The following is an 11,285-nucleotide window of genomic DNA, read 5'->3' on the forward strand; positions in this document are numbered from 1 at the left end:
GTTAGGGAGAGAGTCCTGCCCAACTGCTCTGATTGACACAATCAGAGCAGCCGGGCAGGACTCTCTCCCTAACTCTCTCTGCTGAACGGATCTGCACATAGTGTGCAGCTGTCAGCAGCCTTAGGTGTCAAAAAGGGGGCAGGGCTAAATCGCCCCCGGTACAATTAACTTCTGGATCCGCCCCTGCATGGAGTAGAAGGAAGGGAGAAAAATACTGTCATCAAAAATAATATAAATGGCAAAAGTTATGTTATTTTAATATCTATTAGACCCAGCAATAGCATTTCCATGCACTACTTTACCCTAAACTTGTGACCTGTGAATACAGTCCATTACACAGGCATAACACAGACTCAAAGACCATCTAGAAACTGAGAGCAAGAACTATTGACAGAGTTCAGTTAATGTCTCATTAAAATAAGCTAACTGCATACTGATTATCATCATCATCATTTATTTATATAGTGCCACTAATTCCGTAGCGCTGTACAGAGAACTCACTCACATCAGTCCCTGCCCATTGGAGCTTACAGTCTAAATTTCCTAACACACACACAGACTAGGGTCAATTTGATAGCAGCCAATTAACCTACCAGTATGTCTTTGGCGTGTGGGAGGAAACCGGAGCACCCGGAGGAAACCCACGCAAACACGGGGAGGACATACAAACTCCTCACAGATAAGGCCGTAGTTGGGAATTGAACTCATAACCCCAGTGCTGTAAGGCAGAAGTGCTAACCACTGAGCCACCATGCTGCCCATACATATGTATTATTTATGTATGTATACTATTAAAGTAATTCTATCGTTTTCAAATAAGCATTGCATAAGTGATTGTATTGTATTTTCAAAGCACAAAGTAATTTATTTTAGATGTAAAATTTAACAATTCAATACATGATTATAATACAGTACAGCCAATACCAAAAGATAAATACATAATGCTGCATTCGCTTGCGCTAGCTGCGCTCCCACTGGTACCAGCGTACAGTATTTTACTCCAGAATACTCTGGTCAGACAAGACTGAGGCCAGTGCCAGTGAGAGCTGTTATTATATACACTCAGTGTTACAGTGAGAACAATGCAGATGGTGTGGCTTGCTTCTATTGGTCCAGGTATCAGGAAGGTCCAGGGTGCTGCAGGTCATAGGCCAGTTCAAACCAAAATATCCAAAGGTGGGGGTCATCTCTCCAGGGGTTGTGCTCTGACTTTCCTGCCAAGAATGCAGTTACAACTAGTCTATTAGCATTTTATAGTCAGTATCACTTTAAGTGTTTTATTCCTTATCATCACTAACTAGAGTATGCAATGTGCGATCTCTTCGGCGAAAGAACCGGAAAACTGCTGATGACTAGGGGATTAAAATGATACCAGACATGACACGTTTTCTGTAACCTGAACCTTAAATAACCCTAAAGTGTACATATAATTATAATATATAAACTAATAATAAACTAAATACTATCTGCTCATAAATCACTGTGGAATGGAATCAATATAAATATGAAATATATAAATAACTAAATGTTGTAGTGCGAGTGTGTGCGTGCGTATTTTACAGCGTGATCGCGCCATGCCATGTGTAGCGTGGCATACTGAGTGCAATCGCACGATAAAACAATATTAACCAATATACTTTCGTTCATCCAATTATACGACTTCGACAATACAAACAGAAGGCCACCATCAGTATGTATGAGGTCCTCCGTGTCTTTCATTCTAGCTATCCCAAAGTCCTACAATACACCTATTTCCAGTTTCCCCCATTACTATAGGCATTTTGGAACTAGAAAGGGTTCAGAGAAAGGCGACAAAATTGATAAAGGGTATGGAGTCATTAAGTTATGAGGAAAGATTAGCCAGTTTAGACATGTTTACTTTAGTAAAGAGGCGTCTAAGAGGGGATATGATTACTATGTACAAATACATTAAGGGTCAATACAGAGAACTTTCATGGGAACTTTTCACACCAAAGAACTGTACACAGGACACGCAGTCACCCCCTAAGGTTAGAGGAGAGGAAGTTTCACAACCAGCAAAGGAAGGGGTTCTTTACAGTAAGGGCAGTCAAGATATGGGATTCACTGCCATGGAAGGTTGTGATGGCAGAATCAATCAATATCTTTAAGAGAGGGTTAGACAATTTTTTAGCGGAAAAGGGTATCCAGGGTTATGACCGATAATTATTTGATCCAGTGAGAAATAGGATTGTAATATTGGGACACAAGGGATTTTTCTGTATTGAAATGGATTGGCGGCTGCTTTATCTGGATCATTTTCAAATATAAAAGAGGGATCGCAGGAGATCCAAATAGGTTGAATTTGATGGACTGGTGTCTTTTTTCAACCTCATCATCTATGTTACTCCGATTCAAATGACAGTAGCATGAAATCAATTACAGCGTTTAAAGGGCTTGGAACCCCTCCCTCTCTGTTAAATCAAATCCCTGATTTTGCGAGTGGCTTTGAAAAGGGAGTTGGTTGAGTCTTGTTTGCCATAAAGGGCAGTAGAAGATGGACACATGAATAAGAGCTTTCAGAGGAGAAAATGTGATTCTGAGATACAGGAAGCAAACAATGGCTGTCTAATGATTAGTGTGCTTTGCCAGCATCTTTATTGAATTGTTGTAATGTCATAAACATGTTTTTTATATACTTATTTCTTGATATTTCTCTTGGACACATACATAAGTTCCAAAGAATAATTACATTTTCCAACACATTAGACACAATGTACTATAGCTCTATAGTAATCCATACACGCGTACTTTCAAATTTTATCATGAGCTCTATATTGTTTTTTTAAATGACTACAAACGTGTTCAGTCTACTGTTGGTATTTGTGCAGTAAGATCATATAAACACTTCCTTTCAGACATGAGAATGGTTTTGCAGTTTTATACTGACATGTTGTAAAGGATGTGCAGGTTTAACTGAATCTCATCTCTAGTCAATAAAGATGCCAAAATCATAGCTACACACTTAAAATATTCATTTGTGCACAATTAGGCTTTTGTTCTATCAGTTAGACCCGATGCATATTTGTGTAGATTTAAAATAACGATTATTAAATGTACCCTTTGTTCTTTCTTCAGCGCGTTTAGTAAGCCGCAGGCAACTACTGTGTCTGCATGGTGAAGTGTTATTGTAGGTTTTTTTTTTCTACGTATTACCACACACACACACACAACGCCTATGCTACAATCTCACTGTCAACATCCTGGGTCTTTCTAGCTTTTGCAAAAAAACTTACAAATCTAAGAGGTTCCTGGGATACAATAATTGGCTGAGCATAATGGGATTTGTAGTTCTACAGCAGCTGGGTTAACATATGTTGTCTACATCTCTGCTTGGAGACATCGCTGCAATGGTGTCCATTGAACAGCCAATCTCCCATGTAAGACAATACAGTCTGCTGAGCGTGTTAGGTTGCCTCACCCCCTGCTCTTGATATTATCCCCCCTGGCCTGCCCAGGCATTAAACACAACATATTGCATTTTGCATTCTCTTATTGGGTACCACGGAGGTGATGTGTCAGCAGAAGGATGGAAACAGGATAAGAGAGAGTGTTCCTCAGAGAAAACCCAGACAAACAGACACCTACCCGATGGTCCAAATCGAGTGATGTTTTCTTAATCTAATTGAAATATAAAAAAATGAAGAATAATCTTCGCAATTACACACACACACACACACAATATATGTATAATATATATATATATATATATATATATATATATTGTGAGAAGGTACAGCATTCACAGGAATCTGACACAGGTATGCTGAACCAGGATGGTAAACCGTTCCAACGCCGGTTCAGCAATCATATCCAGTAACAGTACACAAAAATCCCCACCACCTACATCTGGCTAGACGTTACTTCCCTGTCTACAAGCCGGCCACTTACTGGCATTGGTGGTCCCACCCACACATACAGACAGTGACTTTATCCTCCACCCCAAGCACTACAACAAATCACAGCAAACCAATCACACCCACGTGGAACACCTTTGTGTGTGTGTGTGTGTGTGTGTGTGTGTGTGTTAAAAGAGGATCCCAGGGAACCTTTAACCCTATTTGCTGCACACTAGTTGTGTTTTTATCAGTTCCCTTATAGGCAAAGAGGCATATTTGCCACAATATATATATATATATATATATATATATATATATATATATATGCGAATAGATAAACAAGTATGGCGCTCCAATGTGAGTAAGGTCAGTAATTTGGGAAGATGTAATAAAATGCGTACCATAGAGATGAAGTCAAAGATCATATGGTAGAATAGGAGTTCCTCTTCTGAGGTGATATCTCCCCCTCTCCAACAGTAGCGACAATGTGGATCAAAAAAAGGAAAAAACACATATAGTGTAATATAGTTATGTAATATATCACCAATATGTGATAAAACCTCCACCAGGATCAATTGTTAGCCCGGCACCAGATGGGTTAATATTATGAATACACCTCCAAAACACAAGCAACTTGTACTGCGTACCAGATAATGTGAAGTGTACTCTAAAACGGCAATTCCTCAGTCAGAAGTCATCCAGGGCGGTAATGAATGAGATAGACAAAAAGATGCAGTGAAAACGTATGAAAATAACAATTTATTAAAAAGGAGTAGTAGTAACTCACATATAGTAAGAATAACGATGCCAATAGCGACCACAGCTCAACGCGTTTCGTCCCAGCACAGTGGGACTTCCTCAGGAGCAAATAACACGTTGAGCAAATTACCGCCCTGGATGACTTTTGACTGAGGAATTGCCGTTTTAGAGTACACTTCACATTATCTGGTACGCAGTACAAGTTGCTTGTGTTTTGGAGGTGTATTCATAATATTAACCCATCTGGTGCCGGGCTAACAATTGATCCTGGTGGAGGTTTTATCACATATTGGTGATATATTACATAACTATATTACACTATATGTGTTTTTTCCTTTTTTTGATCCACATTGTCGCTACTGTTGGAGAGGGGGAGATATCACCTCAGAAGAGGAACTCCTATTCTACCATATGATCTTTGACTTCATCTCTATGGTACGCATTTTATTACATCTTCCCAAATTACTCACAATACTACACATTGGGGCGACATACTTGTTTATCTATTCGCAGTTACTACACCCTTCCGGACTAACCATCTGGATACAAGTTATTCAAGGCTGCCGCTCTCAAATGAGCTATGTGTTTTTTCCGGGACTGACTGTGTTTATTTGGTACATCATTTTACCAGTGATTTACATTGGTGGTTACGTTGTGGTTATTAGCGCTGTTTTTATATCTATTGTGTGTTTTTAATATATATATATATATATATATATATATATAAAAATATATATGTCCTGTATTGCAAAATTGCAAAGCATTAACTACTATGTTTCTTTCCCCTATAACATCTAAATTCTTGATACACCCTACCATTCAATATGACAAAATAAATATTTACTGGGAGGGGGCTACTGCAATGACCATTTCTTTGATGATTTGATATTTGTATAACATGTGTCCTTCTGCTATCTATGAGGACTCCCTCTTTGTCTTTAGAGAAGAACAGAAAATGGCAATACCTGAAGAACAAGAAGCTACATTTACTATTAGCAGCGAAAGTGGAACCATTGTTCTTTCAAAACACACTTGGTAGCACCTGTTGTGCCAGGAAACGACTTCTATGCCCAATTTTATTCTTGGATAATTGATGTCAGAGGCTGAAGTGTGCAAATAATTACTAAAATACATACTGAGTTTTAGTATTAGTGGACAGAGTCCTGTTCGTTCCACCTACGTCAGTGCATACAAATATTCTGGACTTTCCTGTAGCGTAAAAAGTTCACTGAGAAATTAACTTTACAAAAAAACCAAAATAAACTGACTTTTGGGCAGGATTTCAAGTCTGATGTTAAACTTCAGGTTTTTAAATAAACAAGACCTGGCTCAGCGTATTGAGCTTCAATGCAGGCGTAATGCAAAGTCCTAATTTTATTTATAGACCATTTAAATTCAATATTCATCAGATATTGTGACTTTGTGCACATTTACCTAACGTGTCCATTTTCTTTGTACTAAGTCCAGTCCCTTGGGGTAAAACCACTAACTGGCACAAGATAAAAACTTTGATCAGTCAAGAACCAGGAAAAATAAACAACATTTTACTGGTGTGATAGTTTCTTTTATGCAGCTGCAAATCATTAAAATTACATAGGTTTTGGATTTAGACCATTTTAGTGAATTCTATTTTGCTGCCTTTTGGTTGAAATTAAGCACTTACAATATAAGGTACAGTAGTTATAATGCAATCTATTTGCCTGCAGGAGAATCCAGGCACTTTAAGCTTTTGCAACCATGTTACTTTTTCCAAAAGCTCTGATGCATCCTTTAAAACTGAACTCGACAGTTAAATCTTATAACTCAGCTCCTCTACTGTTGTTAATCTCTGTAGCACAATTAAATATGTTCTACTACATCTGGAAGATTGTATCATTTAACTACATCCATTATAATGGACTTTGACAGGTAGACATTATCACTTAGCTGATCTACTGCAGTTCTACCTGAGAACACAGTTGGGGAGAATTCAATTGGCCGCAGCCTGCGCACTATTGCCGTTATTACAGTAATATTGCGCTTAAATACCATTTTTATTGTAGTTTCAACGCCGGCTTTTTGCTCGCAGCTCAGGTCTGGGTTAATATTACCGTAATAACGGTAATAGTTTTTGCGCGGCAGTACTTCGGGGGGAATTGAATCCCCCCTAAGAGGGGTTGGACTACATCCGGAACTTTGTATCATTCAACTCTGCTATGAGAGGTTGAATCAACAAGCATCACTGGCCAATGAGGGAGGCACAAGATTGGTTATGAGCATAACGTGATTGGCTCGCATTAAATCTTACAATGCCCTCTACAGATATGAACACATAGGACCTTATTAATTAAGCACCCAAAACTAATGTATATTGAGTTTTTTAAATGCACCTAAATCGAGCATACACACGTCCGTATTCAAACGGGAGCAGATCTGAGATATGTCTCTTGTTGAATACTGGTCTAAGTATACTCTGACCTAACAGACAATACACTGCAGGATATGGCCAATACATATGTTGAATATAAAGTCCAAAAAGAAGGAATGGTACCTGTTAATAGTGTAGTCATTAATGACAAAACATTTTTTTTTCCATGCAAGAGATCTATCATGATGTTCTTAATGTCTACTGTACATAAAATGTATTTTTACAGTTGCTCCTAATTGCAAACACATGTTGTACCATGCTGTCATCACTATCACTTGGCACTTTTATCTGCCCCGTAGCTGGTGCAAGTGATAAGACAGAAAAATACGACCCTTACAAATTCCCAAAGCTTGAATCGGACGTTGCTGCATGTACTCAAGCTTGGCACACCATCACTGTACATTGGCTATGTGCATACGCCCAGTCCCCTCCCCATTCCATAAGAAATTCATAGGATATTGTAAGGGTCCTTTGAGCTCCAAGATGAATTGGATGTTGCTGTGTTCTCTGGCCTATAATCCAGTTTTGGACAGGTGCAGAGTGATTTTATGCAAAATACGGCATGTAAAAGCATTAATGTACCTTAATGAATCAGGCCCCTGGTGCTTCAGTCTCACAACAAATAGAGTAAGATGATACGATTACTCAGGGGTAGTCAACCATTAAAATTGCATATAAGCTGATATCTTCAAATGCTAAATCTTAATCACAATGTAGCATAAAATGAACAATAATTTGCAAATCATCTTTATCAATTAGATTATATTAAGTTTAAAAAAATGGTGGGTTAAATTAAGTAAACTAATAGGAACACATGGTTAAAACCAAATACGTTGTTCTGAATACATGACCCTTGCAAAAAATATATATATTTCCCTTCCTACCATTACAAAACAATAACATTGAGCACCTTTGAGGTATATGGAAATATGTATTTTATATAACGCAGAAAAATGTACACGTTTTGTTCTTTATTTTCCTTGGCTTTTTGACAGTCGTTTATTTTATGAACATTTTGAGACTGCTTCTTACAAAATTAAATTTTGCATTTGCTAACATGTCAGTATTCATGAGAAATCTTCTCATTACAAAATACTGGTTGCACCTCTCTAAAGCCCATGGCATGTATCCAACTTGTAACCAGCTAAATCCATTCATATGTCTAACAAATTATTTCCTGGTTGAGCGCCAATCAGGTCTTGTAGTCTGTACACTGCATACAAAGTGGAATTTCCAACAAAATAGCACAGCACATCATTGAATCCACAGGACTAGGATCCAAAACAAGACACTTCGCAGAAGGTCAGAACTATAACATTTTCTACCACTAGATGGCAGAGTATATAATAGTTTATTCACTTTGCATTGTCAAAATCCCATCTGAACCAGATTTTTCACATAATTTAGGATATGTTGGCTCCACCTGGGATCTCAGTTAAATTATAATTAGATACGAGTTTAACATAAGGAATGATCATAAATAAATATATTTAACAGAGTACTGCAATCAAAATATTTAATGTGCATACTAAGAACAATTTAAGATGGCAATTCTTTAAATGTTTCTTGATGGATATTACTAGAAACTTTGATATTGCCAGGCTGGAAAATATAGAAGCTAATAGGCTGAAAAGGAGTAGGCACATAACAGCAAAACAAACAGTATAAACTGCTTGCATGCATTTGTAAAGTAATACACTGCATAATGTAATTACATAAAACATTTTTAAATATAATATTATATATATTATATAATATAAAACTTTCTTGTAATATATTGTTTTATAGTCATGTGAAAAAGAAAGCACATCTTCAGATTCTGTTTTTACATATCATACTCTAATATTATGTGATTTACTTTGTCATTATGTAGTCAACAAAAAAAATACATTTAACATGAAGAAGCCATATGGAAAAAAAAAAAAAAAAAGAAGTACATCCCTTTGTTCAGTAGCTTGTAGGACCATCTTGAGCACCAAGTAATTTGCTGTATGGGTTGATTAGTCTCCTACATTGTATTTGAGGAATTTTGGCTCCCCCCATAGACAAACCGAGGGGGGTTCCTAGTGCAAGAAAACCCCCCTGCAAGCCTGGTGCACTGTATAATTGAGGTGGCTGGACCCTGCTTCCATTTCACACAGCTCTGCTTGAAAAGGGAGAGCTGCGTGCACCTAACAGTAGTGCATGCAGCATTACCCATGTATATTATGGGGATAGGAAGAGTTGGAGAGCAGCCAAGCACTGTCTAAAATTATAGCCACGCCCCATGCATGCTGGTCACACCAACTGGCGGCATGGTGTGAAAACCCCCCTCTACAAATCCTGCGTTTGCCCCTGCACCCCTACCTACAATTTTGCTTTAGTTCGTTGATGCTTGTGTTTGTATATGTACAGCTTTTTTTAAGGCGGAAACACAGCATCTCAATGGGTCTGACTCCTCAAATTTAACTTGGCCATTCGAAAACCTTAATTATCTTTTTCTGGCATTTAGTCATATGCTTGCGGCTTATGACCATGGCCATGTTAGATTATCCAATTTTGACCAGACTTCAGATGTTATCCAGATGGTATAAGAGTTGCCTCTATAACTCCCTGGTATTGTGGTTTACACAATGATTGTCAGGTGTTTGTAAAGTAAACCCAAGTCATTCTCTCACCACCAAGCATTAAAATTTGTATGAGGTTCCTCCGATGATGCGCTTTGTTTGGTGTTCGCCAGTATTGTGCATCAAGACTAAACAACTCTATTTTGGTGTCATCTCTCCAGAGGTCCCATAGATTGGAAGCTTGGGAGCAGGGTTCTCTTACCTCTCTGTCTGTATTTACCCAGTATTGTCTTATTAAAGTTTGTTCCCAATTGTAAAGCGCTATGGAATTTGCTGGTGCTATATAAATAAATGTTGATGATGATGATATTGTTCCAGAAATCTTGTGTATCGCTCAGATGCAACTTTTTTTTTTCATGCTTTGTTTTGGCTCCCCTTCCATGAATTCTATATCTTTTTCGGATACTACTATCATGAACTTAAACATTGCCAGTGTTGACATATGCCTCAAAGCATCATGTGGTCTTATCTTTGGGTGAATTTGCTGGGACACCCACCAGTTCGACAACTACCTTTAATGTTCTCTATTTTCAAATAATATATTATAACATTACAGATGCCTTTACTCCTTGGGAAAGTGTTAATGGAAATCTGGATGTTCCAGACTGAACAGTTCTGCTTTTATATAGGTTTGGTATCACATCTTGCTTTTGGATTAGATTAGCATCACCTGGATCACGTGAGTTTTTTATTGATATGGAAGCAGTAAGGGTATAATTACTTTCTTACACATCTGGCTTCATGGTGGCTTATTTTCTGTTAAATACATACATAATACCAAAGTAGATTCTGTTAAGGGGTATTTGTCACATCAGATTCGATTTATAACATTTTGAAGATGAGATGATTTCTAATTATGTCTCGATATGTAAAAACACAGACTTTCTTTATCACAGGCAGGCCCGGCGCTCCCATTATGCAAGGTTAGGCACTTGCCTAGGGCGCCGGGCTCTGGAGGGCGCCACAGAATTCTAAAATACTTTAAAACTGTGCGGCGACCGCTGACCATACCTGTCACAGCCGCCGCACAGCATTCAGATGCACGGGGAGGGGGGGGGGGGGGGGAAGGCTATTTTGTTACCACCGCCGCCTCTCTGCTCCGTCTCCTCCCCTCCACTTACTAGTGTCACTGAGTGGAGGGGAGGAGACGGAGCAGAGAGGCGGCGGTGGTGAGACAAGGTAAGGAGAGGAGGGAGGAGGGATTTTTGCGGGGGGGGGGGGGGGGGGCGCCGCTTTTTTAAAAATGCCTAGGGCGCCGTGGACCCTAGCACCGGCCCTGATCACAGGACTGTATGATGAAATAATATAGAAGTTGTTCACCTTCAGGCAACCATATTTTTCATTTGTAAACAACCTCCTGCAAACTTAGATACATCGCTCTATCCTTCAGAATTCCATCCATGCTTTTTACAAAGGCCTCTACATCATCCAGAGTTGTTTTATTGACTCACCATTGGATGTGACGTAACTGCTCTGTTGATACAGTTGTAGTAAACACAATGAAGAGCATACCGGTGTCATGTAAAAGGGCAGTAAAAATAAAGTTTGCTATGATAATATAAAGTCATTGCTAAAAACAGAAGTAAATCATACAAATACATATATTTAGATGGATTGCAGGATATGCTCAAGCTAATAAAGTTATCTGAAGGTGAA

Source organism: Mixophyes fleayi, chromosome 5 (assembly GCF_038048845.1).
Source record: "Mixophyes fleayi isolate aMixFle1 chromosome 5, aMixFle1.hap1, whole genome shotgun sequence".
Classification (NCBI taxonomy): Eukaryota; Metazoa; Chordata; class Amphibia; order Anura; family Limnodynastidae; genus Mixophyes; species Mixophyes fleayi.